The sequence below is a fragment of the Littorina saxatilis genome, linkage group LG8, assembly GCF_037325665.1.
Source record: "Littorina saxatilis isolate snail1 linkage group LG8, US_GU_Lsax_2.0, whole genome shotgun sequence".
In the NCBI taxonomy this organism is placed as follows: domain Eukaryota; kingdom Metazoa; phylum Mollusca; class Gastropoda; order Littorinimorpha; family Littorinidae; genus Littorina; species Littorina saxatilis.
Genome location: NC_090252.1, coordinates 33,612,321 through 33,634,421, shown reverse-complemented (window position 1 = coordinate 33,634,421; position 22,101 = coordinate 33,612,321). Strand labels below are relative to the sequence as shown.

At 41.4% G+C, this 22,101-nt stretch overlaps 2 long non-coding RNA genes across 2 annotated transcripts in view; both read left to right on the top strand.

The window, feature by feature from the left end:
- Positions 1–22,101, top strand: part of LOC138973373 (uncharacterized) — a 458,327-nt gene that overhangs the window by 420,433 nt on the left and 15,793 nt on the right. The gene's annotated exons all lie outside the window — the stretch shown is intronic.
- Positions 9,804–13,095, top strand: LOC138972277 (uncharacterized). Its single transcript, XR_011457528.1, has 3 exons — positions 9,804–10,136; positions 12,112–12,405; positions 12,936–13,095. It is a non-coding gene; the product is annotated as an uncharacterized lncRNA (long non-coding RNA).

Genomic DNA, 22,101 nt, shown 5'->3' with positions numbered 1-22,101 from the left:
AATTGATGAAAAACTAGCCGTGAGAGTGCCGCCTCAACTTTTGAAAACGGGCAAATATGACGTCATCAAATAGCCCTATCAAAAATCAGAAAAAATGCCCTCAACAATGTATGCATCAATTGTAAAGAAAATCCGTCGGGTAGGTTTCTGAGAAATGCTTGTCACATACATACACACATCCACACTCACATACATCGGGAGATAAACCTCGCTCTTTGCTCTGGTTAAGACATTCAGTCATTACCTGACTGAATGTAAAAACCACTAAAACAATATACAACGGCAACAAAAACAACAAAAACAACCACAACAACAACAAATGACTATGTTTCAAGGTGTAAAGTCATATTTCATGCAGCAATATCTAAGCCCGTTCGTACCGCAAGCTACAATGTATGCCCGTAAGTAACATTCATCTCACACGCAAATAACACCGTTTGAAGTATTTTTTTACACACAGAAAAGCCGTACATTCAACCATTTCTTTACGTAAATGTGTAGGTCGATGCCTTACGATTAACCTTCCAAAGATGCAACTCAAGAGCGGAAAAACAAAATGTAACGAGCGCAAAACCCACCAAATAAGATATTTGAGTTGTTTTACACTTCTCACAAATCGCACTTTATCTGTGGACTACTAAAACAAATAGTTTCAAGAAATGTTCTGTCTACAAATTGATATCGTTTTGACTGACCTGCAACACTCCATTAGCCAATCGTATTTAGCTACATAAAATCAAGTTCTTACCAATTGTTAACATCTGAACTAGGAATGTGTGACGAGGATGGTGGTGTAGGTGGGTGTGGGGATGTGTGCAGATGTAAAATCTGTGAGGCTTTGCCGAGTGTGTAACTCCGCTGTTTGTTAGTTGTCATTATGAAGACGGAGTTACCCCTAAGCCCTCCCCCAAAAACAAAACAAAAAAACAAAACAACCCAACTATATCACTTTGAGGATAGTGGTCTGATTGTCTTGAATCAAATTTGAGAAAAGGCATAGCAATACATTTACTTCTTCTTTTGTTTAAATAAAGGAGAACATTCGAGTACCACAGGGTCTCAAATTAGCTGCATTGCACAAGTCGGGTATTGACGTATTACATTGCCAAACGTAGTCAATAGATCTATTCCAGCTAAAACAATTTTTTCCTGCATTAAACGTTTTCATAGCTTTTAACTGAAACGGCAACAACAAACAAACACAGCAGCGGAAAACAAAACGCGACTACTTCCCTTTCAGCACACAAGAACAAGGCGGTCACATTTCAAAGCATCCCTATGCCATAGCAGGGGAGGTAAAGCCAAACTCACACAGCCACACACACACTCACGTGCGCACACACACGAACATACACATACACAGACACAGACAGACAGACAGACAGACAGACACACACACACACACACACACACACACACACACACACACACACACACACACACACACACACACACACACACACACACACACACACACACACATACTCACAAACACACACTGTCTCAAGAGGAAACAAGTCGCGTAAGGCGAAAATACAACATTTAGTCAAGTAGCTGTCGAACTCACAGAATGAAACGGAACGCAATGCACTTTTTCAGCAAGACCGTATCACTCGTAGCATCGTCAGTCCACCGCAAAGGCAGTGAAATAGACCTTTTTCGTATAACCTTTGCCCCCAGCGTTTCGACCAATCAGATTTTAGGGCACGGCAGCCTCTCTCTGATAACCGGAACTAGGGGGCGATAGGTGCCTGGCCTGAAATACCTCTTTCACTTTCGATGTTCGAAGATTACTTTGCCAGAGGATTACTTTGAGAAATTCTGCAAGAAAACGGATTATCTTGTTCAAAATCATGAACAAAAAGTCAAGGACATGCACGAAGGTATGCTTTGAAACGGCTATTGGTGGTATATGGACGAAAGACTTGGCGAACTTCCCCTGCATAAGCGAGGGTGCGTATCGCTAGCGCTACGTGTCATTTGTCATTTGTGCTGAGTGTCATTTGTCCTACGTGTCATTTGTTCTACGTGCCGCTATCGCTACGTTGATTAGTGCTACAAATAATTTGTCGATGAGTCGCTATCATTCGTTCATTATCACTACGTGTCGACAGCACTACATCTTTTAGCGCGACGTGTCATTATCGCTACGTGTCAATACCACTACTTACTGACGACTCTCTCTTTCTCATTTTTTCAGTCTCTCGCTCTCACTCGTGGTTTGTGTGTGTATATGTATGTCTGTGTATGTATGTGTGTGCGTGTGTGTGCGTGTGTCTGTCTGTTTCAGTGTGTATGTGTGTGTGTGTGTGTGTGTGTGTGTGTGTGTGTGTGTGTGTGTGTGTGACTCTCTCTATCTCTCAATCTCTCTCTTGCTCACTCGCTCGCTCACTCACTCTGTCTCTCTCTCTTTCTCTCTCTCTCTCTCTCTCTCTCTCTGGCCTTAATAATAAACCATTCCGAGTTCTGAGTTCTCTCTCTGCCTCTCTCTCTCTCTCTCTCTCTCTCTCTCTCTCTCTCTCTCTCTCTCTCTCTCTCTCTCTCTCTCTCTCTCTCTCTCTCTCTCTCTCTCTCTCTCTCTCTCTCTCTCTCTCTCTCTGAAGGAATATTTTGTTGTTCCTTTCAATTTGCCAGAGATTTGTAATTTTCGGAAGAAAGTCTCTGCATGATTTTCAGTTGTTTCTTTCGGATTTTGATCTTTTTAGAAAAAAAGGGCTTTGTTTTTGACTAATTGTAAGACAGTGTTATGGCATATATTTGTAAATGGAAATATTGACACAAGGTATAACCGAGGATATTGAAACCTTTTCTTCTCTCCCAAATTCTTTTATGAAATGAGAGGGGGAGAGAGAGAGAGAGGGGGGGGATTGACAGACAGAAAAAGCGCGAGAAAGCGGAAGAGAGAGACAGTTAAAAGGGATGGAGGGTGCTTTTTATTTTATGGTTGGTTGGTTTTAGTTCTTAATGCACTGTTTTTGACAATAGTTTTCATTCGGTAAAAGCCAAATTCAATTACCGCTCTCTCTCTCTCTCTCTCTCTCTCTCTCTCTCTCTCTCTCTCTCTCTCTCTCTCTCTCTCTCTCTCTCTCTCTCTCTCTCTCTTCATTACACACACACACACACACACACACATACACACACACCGCACACACACACACACGCACACACACGCACAAACGCATACGTACACACGGTATCGTACACAAACTCACACACAGAAAAACATCCGTGTATGTATACTGTTCAAAAAAAGAAACGCATAGCTTGTAATATTTGGTTAATTTAGTTATATGGCTACAAGGATATCCACCAAACTGCAGAAAATGTTTATCTGGTCGTCGACCTTTCGTCCATTGCCACAAGTGAGCTCTGCACGTGACGCATTCGTTATCAGTGGCTACAATGTCAAAATTGCTCATTTGGCATGACCACTCGTCATGCTTCAGTGTAATCTCGTGAAACTCGGGGAATATTGAGCTCTCACCATGTCTTCCAAAACCCATAAAAGCGGATTGTTCGCCACAAAGAAATCAGACGACAATTCAGCGACGAAAGATGGCCCGATTGAGCAGAGAAGACCGCCAAATTGCATTGGGTCGTTTACAAGCAGGCCAAAGTCAAAGTGCAATCGCCAGGCACTTCCACGTGTCCCAGAGCACCATCAGTAGACTGTGGGTCAGGTTTCAAGCCACTGGCTCCGTTGCTGACTTGCCACGAGCGGGAAGACCAAGGGCGACAACTGCTGCTCACGACCGCTTCATACGGCTCCGCCACCTCCGGAATCGTTTCCTGTCGGCCTCATCTTCTGTCCAGGCTCTCCCCGGGCCACACCGATTATCGGACCAGACCGTGCGGAACCGCCTGCATGAAGCTGGTTTGAGAGCTCGCAGACCTCACAGAGGAGCTGTCCTCACCCGCCGCCATCGCCAGAACCGAGTGCAGTGGGGCAACCAGCACCTTCGCTGGACCGTCCGGAATCACTGGAGACACGTGTGGTTCAGCGACGAGTCCTACTTCCTGCTCCAGCGACATGATGGTCGGAGGAGGGTCTACCGGAGAGTAAACGAACGTTACGCGCCCAACTGTGTGGATGAGGCACCCGTTCATGGTGGTGGAGGCGTCATGGTGTGGGGGGCGATCAATACCGCTGGAAGGAGCACCCTGGTGCACGTCCAAGGGCGCATAACTGCCCAGCGATACGTGGAGGAAATTCTGCGCCCATACGCCCTTCCTCTTCTGGCTGACCAGGATGCCATATTCCAGCAGGACAACGCTCGCCCGCACACAGCACGACTCACCACCCAGTTCCTCACCGACCACCATGTCCAGGTGCTTCCCTGGCCATCCATGTCGCCAGACATGAACCCGATAGAACACCTATGGGATGAATTGGACAGACGTGTGCGCAGGCGAGAAGAAGCGCCGGCAAATCACCGCGATTTATTGCAGGCACTTCAGGAGGAGTGGGACACCATCCCACAGCAAGATATCCGGCATCTGATCCAGTCCATGCCCAGAAGGTGCCGGGCAGTTGTTGCTGCTCAAGGCAGTCACACCCCCTACTGACTTGACAGCCTCGGCACCCAATCGTATTGATTGACTGATTGATTTGAAGATGCAAATGAACTGTGTGTGCATTCAACTGTGTCCATACCAAATTTCAAACAAATAATCTAAATATTGGATTTTCTGTTAATTTTTTTGAAAAATAAAACAAATTTGGCAAGTAGCAACTATGCGTTTCTTTTTTTGAACAGTATATATACGGTATCATGCGAGAGAGAGAGAGAGGTAGAGAGTGGGGAGGGGGAAATCCAAGATTAAGGGTGGGTACGAAGTCAACGTAGTTGGCATCGCTGATAGCCGTGCCATTGCCAGACACGAAGTGACTCGAGCAGACTTTTCAATGGCACGACAAACCCCTGTCGTCGGATTGCTTGCACCCATCGCGTCCTTCGCTGTTGCGCCTTCGCACTTGCACCCATCGGAAAGCCATACAATGACAAATTCTGTCCACCGTATTTCTCTTTCTTCATTCCACTGTTGCACTTGCAGTTGCAAACACAACAGTTTGCCTCGTCGTCTTCGCACTTAACTTTGCACCAAGCCTCGTTGTCGATTTTTCCTTTTGCCCCCTAGTTCAGGTATATCTGACAATAAACTTAACAGCGCATGCGCCAAAATGTAAGTGAAAAAGGTCTATTGACAGGAAGAGCGGGGTAGTACTTGCGCTGAGAAGGATAGCACGCTTTTCTGTACCTCTCTTTGTTTTAACTTTCTGAGCGTGTTTTTAATCCAAACATATCATATCTATATGTTTTTGGAATCAGGAACCGACAAGGAATAAGATGAAAGTGTTTTTAAATTGATTTCGACAATTTAATGTTGATAATAATTTTTATATTTTTAATTTTCAGAGCTTGTTTTTAATCTAAATATAACATATTTATATGTTTTTGGAATCAGAAAATGATGGAGAATAAGATGAACGTAAATTTGAATCGTTTTATAAAAAAAATAATTTTTTTACAATTTTCAGATTTTTAATGACCAAAGTCATTAATTAATTTTTAAGCCACCAAGCTGAAATGCAATACCGAAGTCCGGCCTTTGTCGAAGATTACTTGACCAAAATTTCAACCAATTTGGTTGAAAAATGAGAGCGTGACAGTGCCGCCTCAACTTTCACGAAAAGCCGGATATGACGTCATCAAAGACATTTATCAAAAAAAAGAAATTTTTTTTCAGGGATATCAATCCCAGGAACTCTCATGTCAAATTTCATAAAGATCGGTCCAGTAGTTTGGTCTGAATCGCTCTACACACACGCACGCACGCACACACACACATACACCACGACCCTCGTTTCGATTCCCCCTCTATGTTAAAACATTTAGTCAAAACTTGACTAAATGTAAAACAAGTCGCGTAAGGCGAAAATACAACATTTAGTCAAGTAGCTGTCGAACTCACAGAATGAAACTAAACGCAATGCAACGCAGCAAGACCGTATACTCGTAACATCGTCAGTCCACCGCTCACGGCAAAGGCAGTGAAATTGACAAGAAGAGCGGGGTAGTAGTTGCGCTGAGAAGGATAGCACGCTTTTCTGTACCTCTCTTCGTTTTAACTTTCTGAGCGTGTTTTTAATCCAAACATATCATATCTATATGTTTTTGGAATCAGGAACCGACAAGGAATAAGATGAAAGTGTTTTTAAATTGATTTCGACAATTTAATGTTGATAATAATTTGTATATATTTAATTTTCAGAGCTTGTTTTTAATCCAAATATAACATATTTATATGTTTTTGGAATCAGCAAATGATGGAGAATAAGATGAACGTAAATTTGGATCGTTTTATAAAAGAAATATTTTTTTTACAATTTTCAGATTTTTAATGACCAAAGTCATGAATTAATTTTTAAGCCACCACGCTGAAATGCAATACCGAAGTCCGGGCTTCGTCGAACAATACTTGACCAAAATTTCAACCAATTTGGTTGAAAAATGAGGGCGTGACAGTGCCGCCTCAACTTTTACAAAAAAGCCGGATATGACGTCATCAAAGACATTTATCGAAAAAAAATGATTAAAAAAGACTGGGGATATCATACCCAGGAACTTTCATGTAAAATTTTATCAAGATCGGTCCAGTAGTTTACTCTGAATCGCTCTACACACACACACACACACACACACACGTACACACACACACATACACCACGACCCTCGTCTCGATTCCCCCCTCGATGTTAAAACATTTAGTCATAACTTGACTAAATGTAAAAAGAACAAAAACAGAAACCGGCACGATTGGCCTAGTGGTAAGGCGTCCGCCCTGTGATCGGGAGGTCGTGGGTTCGAACCCCGGCCGGGTCATACCTAAGACTTTAAAACTGGCAATCTAGTGGCTGCTCCGCCTGGCGTCTGGCATTATGGGGTTAGTGCTAGGATGGGGTTGGTCCGGTGTCAGAATAATGTGACTGGGTAAGACACGAAGCCTGTGCTGCGACTTCTGCCTTGTGTGTGGCGCACGTTATATGTCAAAGCAGCACCGCCCTGATATGGCTCTTCGTGGTCGGCTGGGCGTTAAGCAAACAAACAAATATTAACAAAAACAGAACAAAACAGAGTGAATCTTACATTATATACACTCCATTTACAGCGGTTAAGTCATACAAGCGCTTAACAAAGTCCAATGCTGGTAACTGTGGCTTCTGATTATTATTATTAACTTGTCAAGAGACAAAATGCTCGTCGCGAATGAAGACCCAGTGTTGGTTGAGGCAGGAAGGTAATCATAAAGCTAGCTTCAAACCGACAGAAAAGCCAACTAGTGGACCGTGTTTCGTGATGAAACATAGTTACACATGTTAACCCTGAAGAAGTTGATCGGCAGGAAGAAGATTCTCTTTACCAACCGACAAGAGACGGTTTCAGTACACAGTGTCATTCATCTATAATTATATGAGGAAAACATGGATTATGTGCCTGTGAATTGAATTTCACTGAAACTACCAGTTAACTATTTTGTCAGCAACACAATTGGCGTGTTCTTCCCAACATGTTCTTGCTGATGTCATGGCTCTGTCTACTAGTGTCGTGTACCCATGTTGATGGAGAAAAGGAATGTGAGTAACCGGTTAGAGAAAAGAGAAAGCCTAACTTTGTCGTTTGTCAAAGAGGAAGTGTCTTGAGCACGGTAAACGCTCATTTTGGGGTCATATATCTGAACAGAGAGACTCTCCTTTAATGTCCGTGTATTTTTGACCCTGGATCGGGAGTTGTTGTTGCTTTTCTTTTGTGGTACCGTCAGAGCAGGGCCTTCTTCTTTAACCAGTACAAAAAAGTTGACCACAGAAACTTTGCTTTTTGAATTTGGCTTTTGGGTGTGTGTGTGTTGTAGGTTCTACTGTATAGACTTTACCTTATGTAATATGAAAGCGTTTGCTGAATATATTAGTTGAATAAATTGCCCTTCCAGTTAGATATATGGCTGTATAGTAAACGGCCCTATCACTCAAACGCATTTGTTTTGTTGTTTACTATGTTATGACGGGTAGTGCATATAGTCTTGTTGTATTTGATTGAAAATATGAAAACTAATCAATGCTTGGTGATTTTTGTTGGAATGTTTTTTTCTTCATTAATAGATTTCTTTTGATTTATTTTCCTCTAACCTTTAAAATTCGTTCGTGAAATGTAACATTAAAAATTACGCCCAATATTATATTAGCTTTACTATGCAACTCAAACAAATTATACTCTTCCAAACATATATAAACTGAGCAAAAATATTATTGCACCCATTTTCGTACCCCAACTAAATCATTCCTTCCCGTGTCATTTCATGCAAACTTGATATGCCATTAAAGGCCCTTCACTTGGAAACTTTGCGGATCGCAAGTCTTTATATGGGACTTACCCGTGGTAAAATTTCGCACCGTTACAATTATTTGTTGAGACAATATGCAATCTTTCGGAAAATGTTTTAAAACGAGCCATAGGTTTAAAGAAAAATTAATGACTTTGCATGCATACAGACACATGTTTGTTACAAGTACTGCCAAAGTTTCATTTAAGCAAAATCACCAGTTTATGTTTGCTGGCCATGTAAACACGATTAATTTTTTTGGAGGATTGCAGTGTGAGAGCGATGTTCAGTCATCCGTGACTGCACCATGTTCAGAGAGGCACTCAGCCGATAACCGCTGTCAATAGCAAACAACCTGAACGTTCCATTTTTTCTCCTGTGTTTACATGGCCAGCAAATGTCCGTCAGTAGGCTTACTCTAATGAAACTTTGGCAGTTCTTGTACCAATCATGTGTCTGTATGCATGCCCAGTCATGATTTTTTGGGGTGTAAATGTACAAATTTGTGACAGGTTTAAAACATTTTCTAGAAGAGTGCATAACATCTGAGTACAAACTTGTAGTGATCCACAATTCTACCCAAGGTAAGTCTCGAATGTAGACTTTAGATCCTAAAAGTTGCAAAGCAATCCATTCAGTCATTGCTGAAATACAGCGCTTTTTGTTATGGTACCCCTCAAAGTGAACGCAAAAACCTCTCGTTTTCTACTGCTCATGTGCTCCACATCTGCATCAGTAGAAATGACAACACAAGAGATACGCAAGATAGCAAAACAAAACAACCTGTTCTGGATAGAAAAATCATTTTTGTTTCTTCTCGTATGTAAAAGTTGCCAAGTTGCGCCTATTCTAAATTTTTTTCGATTTTTTAATTGATACCTGACGTTTATGTTAGGTCGATTTTGGGGGTACCCTTACTTCGGCGGCGGTCACGTGATAGCTATAACAGAAATCTTTGATCCGACAAGTGTGCCAAATAGCCAAATGGAGGGTCTTTAATGGCACATCAATGTTTTAGTTGGGGTACGAAAATGGGTGAAATAATATTTTTGCTCAGTTTATATAATATAGTTTTGTGTGTGTTTGACGTTGGAAATGTGCTCATAATGAAGAAATTAATTGAAGATAAATTAAGCTTCAAACCATCTTATGCTAATCTTTGTAAGACAGACTGATAGAACAGAGAATGTGACAACTAGTCCTTGACATACTTGGGCGTCATCTTGAAAGTCAAGAGAGAAAGATATAATTTAGTGTGTGTGAGTGTGTGTGTATGTCTGTCTGTGTGTGTATGTGTGGGTATGTGTGCGTGTGCGTGTGTGTGTGTGTGTGTGTGTGTGTGTGTGTGTGTGTGTGTGTGTGTTCCTCTACACAAAAAGCTTCCAATGGGAACAATCGTGTACATAATGTTTCTTCAGGCATCCGCTTCAGTGTTCCAATGATGAACAGCCTGACTGTGGCCGAAAACACTACCAAGAACATTTCATTTGAAGTCATCAACGAGTGCTCAACTGCATTAGACTTTACGTTTAATGTTGAACGCGGGCAGGGGTCGACAGCGCCGGTATGTTTAGCTGTCGGTCTAGAACAGCTGAACCAAGGAGAATGCCGCTGTGTGAAAGATGGCCGGAACCTTTCCTGCAACCTGACTGCAACGTTTGACCGTAAAGAAACAAAGTTGATATTTCAAAGCGGGGCGTTTGACAAAAGTGATCGGCAAAAAGTGAAAAAGGAAGAATTCTCGGCCAACGTCACATGTAAGTTTTGTGTTGTTGTTGTTGTTGTTGTTGTTGTATGATATTGTCAGGTATAGAACAGATGACCATGCATACAATGACTACAGAAATTTAAAAGCGGAGCAACTGACGAAACTCGATGGCAGCGCGCGCGTGTCTGTGTATAGGTGTGTTTTTGTGTCTGTGTGTGCATGCGTGTGTGTAAGTGTGTGTGCGTGTGTGTGCGTGTGTGTGCGTGTGTGTGTGTGTATGTGCATGTGTGTGTGTGTGTGTGTGTGTGTGTGTGTGTGTGTGTGTGTGTGTGTGTGTCCACCGCCAGGGACAAGGTTGATGACAATATTCTAACTAGCTGTCATTAAATTGTGTGTGTGTGTGTGTGTGTGTGTCTGTGTGTGTATGTGTGTGTGTGTGTGTGTGTATTCTGTTGAGTTTGAGAAGATAAAAGCCCTTCAAGCTATTGGACATGGTTGAACGTCCACATTCCTTGACTTTTTACAGACAAAATTGCTTTTCGAACTTGCGGTATATCTTGCTCCTGTTAGATTCATGGTATTTGCTCTGAACCATTTTGAATAGATACAGCGTGATTAAAAAAAAGCAACCAAAACAAATGCTAATTACTTCTACATATGTTGGCCGAATAACATAACAGTACGCGGCATTATTTTCACAAATGTAACTTAACAACGAAGGGGGTAATTTTTCTAGCCATTTGAGTTTAGCGGTTTATATTCATAGTTGTACACGAACTTCGGTTTGTTAACGGCCATTCCACAAAGTTTCAAATATGTTGGTACAATGGTCCGATTTTAACCTTCTCTCCAAAATGTGTTCCAAATCAAACTTCCGAATTTGTCAATGACACAGACGCTTTCCTGTCTAGGGATAGCCCTAAAACCAGATGTAACGGGTTTCTTTAGGTCACCCATAAACTGGGGGGTGAGGGGGATGTTTTTGTATACTCATACATTTTGATAATAACAAAGTAAAAAGTTTGGAGGGTTGAAATCAGTTAAGTATTGCTACTGCTCAATGTCAAACCTCGTTCTGTTGATTCGATCCCCGAATTTGGAATTTGTTTTAAAAAGTCAGACCATTTAAACTACAACATTACCACTTTGTGGAAGGGTCATGTTTAAGCTGAATTTGATTCAAACCAACTATGTAGGAGTTGTTAACATTGTTATTGGTTGCATTTTCGGGGGTCACCCTGTATTTGAAGATCCTTAATTCCTGTGTAAGAAATATTGTTATTCACGATTTACCAGTCAAACCTTTTTTCTGTAGTAAGAGCTCCTTCCACTTGACCACATACCAACAATCTACATCTCAGCTATTGAATCTCTGTGCAGAATGGAAATTGTTTGCTGAATTATTTTCTTTATTGACATTTCTGCTAATCTTCAAAACTGATTGAGCACTCTGCATAGGACATAGCCAGGTTGTATACTTTTGGTATGTTTCCAAAATGAAGAATATCTTTATCAAAAGTAAACGCCTGGGTAGATGAGTTATACTCTAACGCTTACAGGGAAGGATAGTTTTTCTCTTTTCCTTCTTTTCTTTTTTTTACGACAAACTATGCACAATAATATATGAGTATTTTCTCATGTTTACAGACAGAAAAAAGTTCTTGCAAAAGTTTGTTCTAATCTTACCACTGCCGATGATTTGTTAGCACTTGAAACGCAAAAGAAAACACAAGTAAACAACATAATGTTTCTCAGCAACATTTTCTGTCGCTTAATTATTGCCTGCACATAACTCAATAGTGAGTACGCTCACGTACGACAAATCATCGCATTGTACACAAGAATTATTTAGAATTACCCCCCCCCCCCCCCCCCCCCCCCCCCACACACACACCGATTTACGACGCTAGCAAATCTTCAGCGTGAGAAGATGAAAATGTTAATTTATGCGAAGAACCATGTTTACATGTGTTCAGATCATGTCATTTTGCATACGATTGTAACTCCTCATCTGGTTGCTTCAGACCCTCCTACCATAACTTCGTTCACACTCGGCGGTCAACACAGCATAGTTGATACGGTGGAAAACACAAGCGTCCAGGCAATATGTTCCTGGAACAATGGTAATCCCCTTCGGCAGATGTTGCTTCGAAATCCAGAGAACCAGACTATACATTACAAAGGACCTATGCCTAATGAGGGGGGCAAGCTCACTGCAGCTATATTTGATCGTAATGCAACCTGTTGGGATACAGGACTCTACGTGTGTGAAGCAGAAGGAGTCGATGTCCAGGAAAGTGTCTTTTTGCGAATAAAATGTAAGTATAACAACACCATTTTGATTCATTGAGTTAATCATTTTGTTGTTTTTGAACTGTCAGGCACGTAGACATTAAGCATAAGTTACTCAGAGATGATCTGGCCTAATTTTCATAACATTAAATTCAGGGTCATTATGAACAGAGACAACACAAACACGTGTACTCCCTTGCAAAGCATGAAGGTAATAAGATTTACTCGAATTTAAACGTATTTCGCACAACTGACAATGCCCAACCCCGCCCCCCCCCCCCTTCCCCGATCCTTGCTCCCTTTCCCCACATGAAGTTATACGTTTCGGGCGAATACCTTTCTTTAATTTAAAAAGAAAAGAGAAAATGGGTAGTGGGATACAGACTGAAAGTAAAACAAGAATGATTGAATACATTTACTTTGTGGTTTTTTTCTTCAGTTTACATAACAGTGACTTAGAAAGTTGTTATTAGTTACTAGTCTCTTCGCGGATTAAATCCATGATAAGTCACTGATTTCTCCTCATTTAAAGTAATACAATGTTTAACATTCTTAGGTCCTCCGCAGTTTTTGCCCTCAGACAGCGAACGCAACACTAGGTTTGTATCCGCACAAACGGAAGCACAGTTTGACTTCAAGATCTTTTCTTACACAAATATCACACAATGCACCCTGGCAGGCCCCCGGAATAGGACAACACGTGACTGCAAACATATTCCAGGGTACGTTTGGATTCACTCTGTCTGCATTTAATTTGTTCTTTCAGTTTAACACTTTCGACCTTAATTTAAATCAAGGTGTGTGTGTGTGTGTGTGTGTGTGTGTGTGTGTGTGTGTGTGTGTGTGTGTGTGTGTGTGTGTGTGTGTGTGAGTGTGTGTGTGTGTGTGTGACCACGAATATCCCTAATGTAAAGGATCTGAAACATTGTTCCGTTTAAGTCACAATTTTGACTGTTGAAAATGAATCATGCCGTCAAAAAACGCCATTTTTGAGGGTAGGCGTGGTCAAGGACCTGTGACGTCATACCCAAAACATTCTCAAATCCAACGAACCCATTTTTGAGCAGAAGAAAGGCAGATCTTCAGTAACACATATGTTTCTGACCAAAACTCTGCTGTTTGACATCTGGGCTATACCCCTGACAAAATGTTCTTAACTTTTTGTGCTCAGTGTATTCACATGTTACAAAGAACGGTTGGCGTTTGTAAGTTTCTGTTACTTTTTCATTCAAACATGTCCTCTTCCTTTACTTTGAGGGCGGACGACGTCTGTAGTCAATGCTCCTCATACCTCTGTCCACTTTTGCACTTGATCAACTCCGTTTAGAAATCGACTTTGACTTGTTTGTTTGTTGTTGTTTTGTTTTCCAGCCAGGTGAGCATCACAGGGTCACCTCCCAACCTAAAGCTTACGCTAGTGTTTAGGAACGTGAGCGAGGAGGACAGTGGAACCTGGCAGCTGAGCGTGGAGAACGGGTTCTCGCGTACATCCAGCATCCCTGAAGCGGCCACTGTCAATTTTATCCTGGTCGTCACCCAACGTATGTAGAACATTACTTGACGTTCACTCTTCTACTCTCGCCTCCGTATGCATAATGCTCTCTGTGCTTCTCGAAAGAAAAAAAACCCACCCACATACACAAACGTACCATGCAATGCAAACTCCGACAGATGATATTCCACAGACTTCTTATTCGGGCGTGTATTTAGTACAAATCCTGCGGAAAAGGAGGCAGATAAATATAGATATAGGTTACACATTCCGAGTTCTGATTATCTTGCATATTTTCCCGAGGGTCGATTTTCATGTATTACCGAGCCTTTGGCGAGGTAATACATGAAAATCGACCAGAGGGAAAATATGCAAGATATTCAGGACGAGGTGTGTAAGCTATTTATCCCATTACTCCGACGTTTTCATTAAAAACACTTACTTTTTCCACTAAAACCTGCCCGTGCCTGTTTTCAGCTTGCCAAAAGCCTCCGCAGTCAAAATTCATGTCAATGAAGTCATGCGCAAAGCTAGTTCCCATTTGTCAGCATAATGGACGGCGTCATTCGACTTGTATGTGGACATTCAGTCATTCATATTGCTTATTAAAAGGTCTGCTATCTGCTTTTGCATTTTGAAAGTCATTTTAAAATATCCCTGTGTATATTTGACATCATCTTTCGTTATACTCAATTCGGCATACCGGGTTTATATTTTTACCAGAATTGCGCACGATAATGGCAGCGCAACTAATTCAGTTCGGGCCGTGCTGGTTTGATCGTTGACCCAAGTCAGTTCGCATGCAGTGGAACTGTTTGTCAGTCGGGGATAGAAATGTTGGCTGTCATCGCGCTGTTCTGTTTTGGTTTTCACACGTGGGTGACTTACATATTCAGTCGTCGGGTTTAGGTGAGCCAAAGCTTCAATACTTCGCCTGTTGTAGACGTAAAGCAATAAAGCTTGGAAGTTGTATGTCGGCACTGAGAGTCGGTCGCGGTACATCGCTTTCTACTTTGTCCCGGTCTTGAGTTTGAACACCTAAGGTTGGATACATCTAACACCTCACATCCTGTTCTCTTCCCCATATATCTTAACTGTATCTCCAACTTCTTTTCGTCTTCTTCTTTTCATTTTGGTGCCACTCCCTCATTTGTTGCTGAACCCCGCAGTTGACTCGACTCGGATTCACACAAGCCCGTCTAGCAGACGACAGTTCGAACAGTCTTGAACAGCACGGTTGCAAGCAGATTCAGCTATCAATCGAAGCAATACACTTGCAGCCAAAGCAAATAACCAACTGAGAAAACCTTACGTTTGATTTGACTTCATTGTGAGCCTGTCTTCTGATAATTTTTTTGGCGTTGGAATGGATCCCAACGGGTTCCCAGCTACGACAACTTTTCCAGAGTTATGCACCGCAGGCATGCCTTCACAATCGATGTCAGTTTCAGATTGAGTTTTCGAACTACCAGGTGACTGGGTTGTGTTTTGATTGCTCTCTCTCTCTCTCTCTCTCTCTCTCTCTCTCTCTCTTTCTCTCTCTCTCTCTCTCTCTCTCCCTCTCTCTCTCTCTCTCTCTCTCTCTCTCTCTCTCTCTCTCTCTCTCTCTCTCTCTCTCTCTCTCTCTCACACTCACGGTTCTGTGTAGATGGCTGTCTGTGTAAAAATTAGGGAGTATCGTCCCTTGATCCCACTTGCGATACTCGTTGAACATGCAGTCGCTTCAGCCAGCGAAATATCTCGACTCCGCTCTTTAAATCCATGCAGAATGTGCGTATCGTATGAAGTATTCTTTATTTTCTCAATATTGACACATGTAGGCCTGTACCTATACGTGATATTGACTTTGACACCACAACATATTTCAGTCGTATGTTGAAAAAAGTAGTCCATCTGTAAACTCTGAATATGCAGATGACCTCTATAAATTATTCAATTGTACTCTGAAATCAAAGACAATGACCAATGACAGTTGAGATCGAAACTCGGTTGTGATGGGATATCCATATGGTTGTGATGGAATGTTCAGAATAATCACCTCCTCAGCTAACAGAGACAAAGAGGCAGGTCATGGGATAAGTAAGGTTACACACTCCGAGTTCTGGATATCTAGCATGTTTTCCCGAGGGTCGATTTTCAGGTATTACCGAGCCTTTGACGAGGTAATACCTGAAAATCTACCCGAAGGAAAATATTTATGCAAGATATTCAGGACGAGGTGTGTGAGCTTTTTATCCCATTACTCCGACGTTTTCATAAAAAATCACTAACTGTTTCCCCTAAAACCTGCCGGTGCCTGTTTTCTGTTTGCCAAAAGCCTCCGCGGACAAAATTCATGTCAATGAATCCATGCGCAAAGCTAGTTCCCGTTTGTCTGCATAATGGACGGCGTCATTCGACTTATACGTGGACATTCAGACATTCCTATTGCGAAAAAAAAGTATGTTATTTGCTTTTACATTTAAAAGGTCATTTTAACATATCGTTGTGTACATTTGACATCGGCTTTCGTTGTACTTGATTCGGCATACCGGGTATATGTTTTTACCAGAATTGCGCACGATAACGGCAGCGCAACTAATTCAGTTCGGGCCATGCTGGTTTGATCGGTGACCCAAGTCGATTGAAATTGTGGCTACCATCGCGCTGTTCTGTTTTGGTTTTCACGCGTGGATCACTTACATATTCAGTCGTCACGCTTTATATGAGCCTACGCTTCAATACATCGCCTGTTGTAGACGTTAAGCGAGAAATAACTCCTAGTAAACATTTCGTGGAGTACTTTCCTTTTGTTCGACATACGAAAAAAGTACACGAACATTTTACTCCACGATTATTTTACTGTCAGAATAAGTTACTCCTCATGTTATTCTTTGAGTAACGGGAGTAATTGTCTCGTGTTACACCGGCATTGACTGATTCACACAAGCCCGTCTTAGCAGACGACAGTTCGAACAGCCTTGCACAGCACTGTTGCAAGCAGATTCAGCTATCAATCGAAGCAAAGTAAATAACCAAAAGAGAAAATAACCTAACGTTTGATTTTATTTGTTGGTGACTCTTCTGATTATGATGTTGCTGTTGGACTGGACCAAAGCGAGTTCCCAGCTCCGACAACTTTTCCAGAGTCATGAACCTTGAATAGTTCAGGCCTTCGACAGTCGATGTCAGTTTCAGATTGAGTTTTAAAGGCTGACATAGTCCTATTTGATTAGTTTAATTACTTCCAGGGCTTTTCCCATCGTTGCGGGGATGTATAAATTAAGCTTCCTGAAAAGTTTTAGGTTTGAAGTCCTTACCAATTACGAGAAATAATTAATTCTTTATTGCATTGTTTAGCAACAGTTCTCCAGGACTTGGGCTATTTTTAGACCGTTGACGTCACTTCGTGACGTTTCGTAAACCAAAGATGGCGTTTGAGACTGTTCTGTTTTCATTCGACACTATCAACACCACTTTGCAGTACTGAAATAATTTTTTCTGTGTTTGAAAGCTACAACCAATCGTTATTATATCCCCTTACAGTTTTATAACATTATTGGCACATGTAAACAATATGAATTAATGAACGCTACGTATATGGCAGCCTTTAACTACCAGGTGACTGGGTTGTGTTTTGATTGCGCTCTCTTTTACTCTCTCTCTCTCTCTCTCTCTCTCTCTCTCTCTCTCTCTCTCTCTCTCTCTCTCTCTCTCTCTCTTTCTCTCTCAGCGGCCCAAGATCTCACCAGACGGCAGACCCAGAAGCTGAAACAGCTGAGGGAGGAGGGGAAGACGGCCTACTACACAAACGGCAAGCTACGCTTCCATGACAACCCCAGAAACAACGATGATCGCCGTGCTGACAACCGCCGGCCGGGTGGCCCCGGTTTGTTGACAAACACCGACTCGGAGACGCCCCCTGATCACGAGCAACGTCAACCAATCAGCGAAGTAGAAATAGAGCGTGACGTCAGTGACACTCAGGGTCACAGCCGTGACACTGAAGAAAATTCCGGTCGGAATTCCGGGCAGAGTGACGCCAGAGGTAAGCGTGTGACCCGCTCAGCCAATCGGCAGGGCCACAAAGACATGACATTGGGTGGCGATAGTGGAGGTGGTGGGTACTCGGCCTACTTTCGCAACGTGCGTGGAACTCCCACCCGTGCAGGAAACAGCGAATAGGGGCGTGGCCAAGGCTATGACAATGCAAACAAACAAGACACACAAGCACATGACAAAAACACACCTGATGTAAATAATGTTGCAACAGCAAATAAGGACAAATTGAATACTTCTTTTTCATTTCTTTGTTGGAATATAAATGGGTTGATTGCCAAGCTAACTGACCCTGATTTTGTTGATTACATAACTTCTTTTGATGTTTGCTTTTTGTCTGAAACCTTTACTTTGCCAAGCTTTGTCTTTTGACTTTAGTACCTATTTTAGTGATTTCATTGTCCTTCATTCACCAGGTGTGAAACTGACCAAGATGGGCCATGTTTCTGGTGGAACTGTTATGTTGATTCGTAAATGTCTGTCGGATTTTGTTGAGACTATTGATACCAAGAGTGAAAATGTTTTGTGCGTAAAACTTTCAAAAGAATTGTTTGGTTGTGAGAAAGACATGATGTTTATTGGTCTGTATAATCATCCAGTGGGCAGTGTGTACTATGATAAAAAAGATTATGATTGTACTCTAGAAATGCTAGAACAGTTTATTTTGTCTTTAATGGAAGCTGGCAGGGATGTGTACTATTTACTTGGAGGTGATTTGAACGCCCGAATAGGGGATTGGTGTCTTGAATGTGTTGATGAAGAAGATGATGATGAGGATGGTAATGTTTTTGAAAGAAAATCACAAGATGTTTTGACAAATAACTTTGGTAAAATACTGATTCAGTTTTGCTGCATGTTTCACCTTGTACCTCTGCATGGATTAGTACAACCAGGTTTCGATGATAAATTCACTTTTGTGTCTGAAAGAGGAAATAGTACTATTGATCACTTTTTGTCTTCAGTTGATTTTGTTGAATATGTAAATATGTTTTCTGTTGTCAACCGCATTGAGTCTCATCATATGCCTGTTCGGCTAGATGTGTGTGCTGCCCTAAAAATTGACGCTGATGTAGACAGTGAGAATAAGACTAGTTCAGAGAAACTGACTTGGGATTCCTCCAAAGCTAGTGTATTTTTAGATTTTCTTTCTTCACGTGAAGGTCAAACTGCCATTGATGACGCTGCTGCATGTATTGATGATAACTCTGACGCTGCCTTGACAATGTTTGTAAACACGCTTTTAGAAGCGGGTCGGTGCATGCGACGCACTGTGTTTTTTGGAGGCCGTCAGCGTCGTACGAGCCGATGGTTTGACACAGAGTGTAGGGAGGGAAAACGTGAAGTTAATAGATTACTTAGTCGGTACTCTCGCACTAGAAAGGTTGAGGATAAACTACAGTATTTGCAAAAAAGATCTGAATATCAAAATATGATAAAAGAGGAAAAGAAAGCATATAGAAAATCAGTACAAGATTCTTTACTAGAAAACAGAAAAAATCCTTCCATGTTCTGGTCAACGGTAAAACGGTCTCGCCCAAGGGAGAGAAACCGTGCTACTATAAATATCGATGTCTGGAAAGATCACTTTGAAAACATTTTGGGACAGCACACAGCTTCAACGCCTGAACAAAACGAAATGTAATAAATGAAGAAAGTGAGGAAGATGTACATATTTATGAATTGGATGAACAAATTTCGTTAGCTGAGGTAAAACAAGCCATTCGAAAATTAAAAGCAGGGAAAGCTTCTGGTATTGATGAAATACCAGCAGAATTTCTAAAAGCAGCTGAGGATATTGTTGCCCCTTTTCTCACTAAGTTCTTTAACCGTGTTTATGACACTGGTGTGTTTCCTAAACAATGGAGTCAGTCCGTGATAGTTCCTTTACTGAAAAAGGGTGATGTAAATAATCCTGGAAATTATAGGGGCATTTCCCTCCTGAGTACTATTAGTAAAGTTTTTACTTCCATCCTAAATAGGCGGCCTCAGTGTAAATTTAAAGAAAACAAAAGTAATGGTTTTTCGGAAAGGCGGTCATCTATCTAAGACAGAAAAATGGTTTTATCAAGGTAAACCTATGGATGTTGTAAACAGTTATAAATATTTGGGTGTCACATTGACAACATAATTATCATTTGACATTGCTTTAGAAGAATTTGCAGGCAGAGCCAAGGGAAAAGTGGTAGAAATCATGAAAACAATGTGGAGCTTAGGTAGCATGGATGTTAGTGTATTTTTTAAATTGTTTGATGCGCTAGTAAAACCTATGCTTCTGTACGCCTCTGAAATATGGGGTATCACACGCTTTCGTTCTGTTGAATCTCCGCATTTGTTTGCTTGTAAAAGATTTTTGAATGTTTTACCAAGAACTCCAAACGCGATGGCATATGGAGAACTCGGTCGTTTCCCTTTATTCATTGACAGTACTGTCAGTGTTATCAGGTACTGGCTAAAGCTGCAGAACATGTTTTTGGTTAGATTACCTAGACAAGCGTACGAGATGGATAAAAAAAGATTTTTAAGATTACCCGGAAATGAGGTTGATTTGCAAAATTGGGCTTGCTCGGTAAAGCGTTGTTTGGATATGTGTGGGTTTTCCTTTGTATGGCTGAATGGTGGTGTTGTTCATGAAAAAGCTTTTTTGCGTGCGTTCAGACAGCGTTTGATTGACTGCTATAAGCAGGAATGGTTTGGTAAGATAATGGAAAGTGATAGATTTTCAACGTATAGTTCGTTCAAGTCTTTATTGCAGCCGGAAAAATACCTAACGGATATCACACTAACTAAATTTAGAAACATTTTTGTCAAACTACGCCTAGGTATTATTGACCTGAATGGAAACAAACGCTATAGTGCTGTACCAAACACGTGCCCGTTTTGTCCTGCTGTGGAAAACGAAATACATTTTCTGCTACATTGCCCAAAATACCAGGATCTACGTGTAAAATATATTTTGAAATATTTCACTGACAATGTACATGTACCACCCTTGATTTTTCTGCTACAAAATGAGAGTATATACATTAATAGAGCTGTAGCCATGTATTGTTATTATGCCATGAAAACACGTGATGAAGAAATTTCAAACAGGCAATTGTTGCTATGACTGATACTTTGAGACAAAATTTGTAAATTTTCGTGCCACGATATATATATTTTTTTGTTTCTGTACAACCATGAAATTTTGTTGTTGATTTTTATTCCTATTTTTTCCTGTGTCTTTTGTAAACCCCCATGCGTATATGCCGGTGGCCTCGCATTAAATTTCCTGCGTTCCTGCGTTCCTGCGTTCTCTCTCTCTCTCTCTCTCTCTCTCTCTCTCTCTCTCTCTCTCTCTCTCTCTCTCTCTTTGAGGGACAGATGGAAAACAGTATTCCTATGCTTATTCTGTTACCCTTGTAAAATAAAGAATAAATAAATAAAGAATTGTCATTGTCATTGTAAACTGGTCATTAGCATGCCACCTCAAATTTTAGTAAACCGCAAATATAACGTCATCAAATGAAGCTATCCTAAAACTAAGATACAGCATAAAACTTAAAGCGAAAATCCAGTGTTCCAATGATGGACAGCCTGACTGTGGCCGACAACACTAAAAGTAAAACATGTCAGCGCTGTTTTTATTTAGCGGAGTTTTATTATTTTAGCACATGTTCTCTATGTCAGTCTGTCTATCAATCTGTCTTTTTCTTTTCTTTTCATTTCTTTATTGTCCCATAGCTGGAACTTTCGGATCGCTCCCTCCCAGTGAAAAGCTATCAGCAATTGAGTCTTGCTACCCAGGTGTGTGCTTGTTTAGGTGTAATCACCCACCTGCACTTATGGCAGAATGACCAAGGTCTTTTACGTGCCATTGTGATGACACGGGGGTGGGACATGGCTTCCGTCTCTGGGTCTGCACATAAAGTTGACCCTTGTCCGTCCCGGCCCGAATTCGAACCTGCGACCTTCCGATCACAAGTCCAGTGCTCTACCAACTGAGTCTGTTATATGTCTGTCTGTCTTTCTGTCTCTGTCTGTCAGTCTGTTTGTCTGTCTGTCTGCCTGTCGCTCAGCTTTTCAACGAGTATCAAACACTTAACCTTTAACCGGAAGATGTGTTCCGAAATATTGTATCTATACTCGACAGTCGTACGTATTTGCGTAAGCAAAGAATCATGTGCACATTAACCGCAAAAAGAGCAGCTTTTCA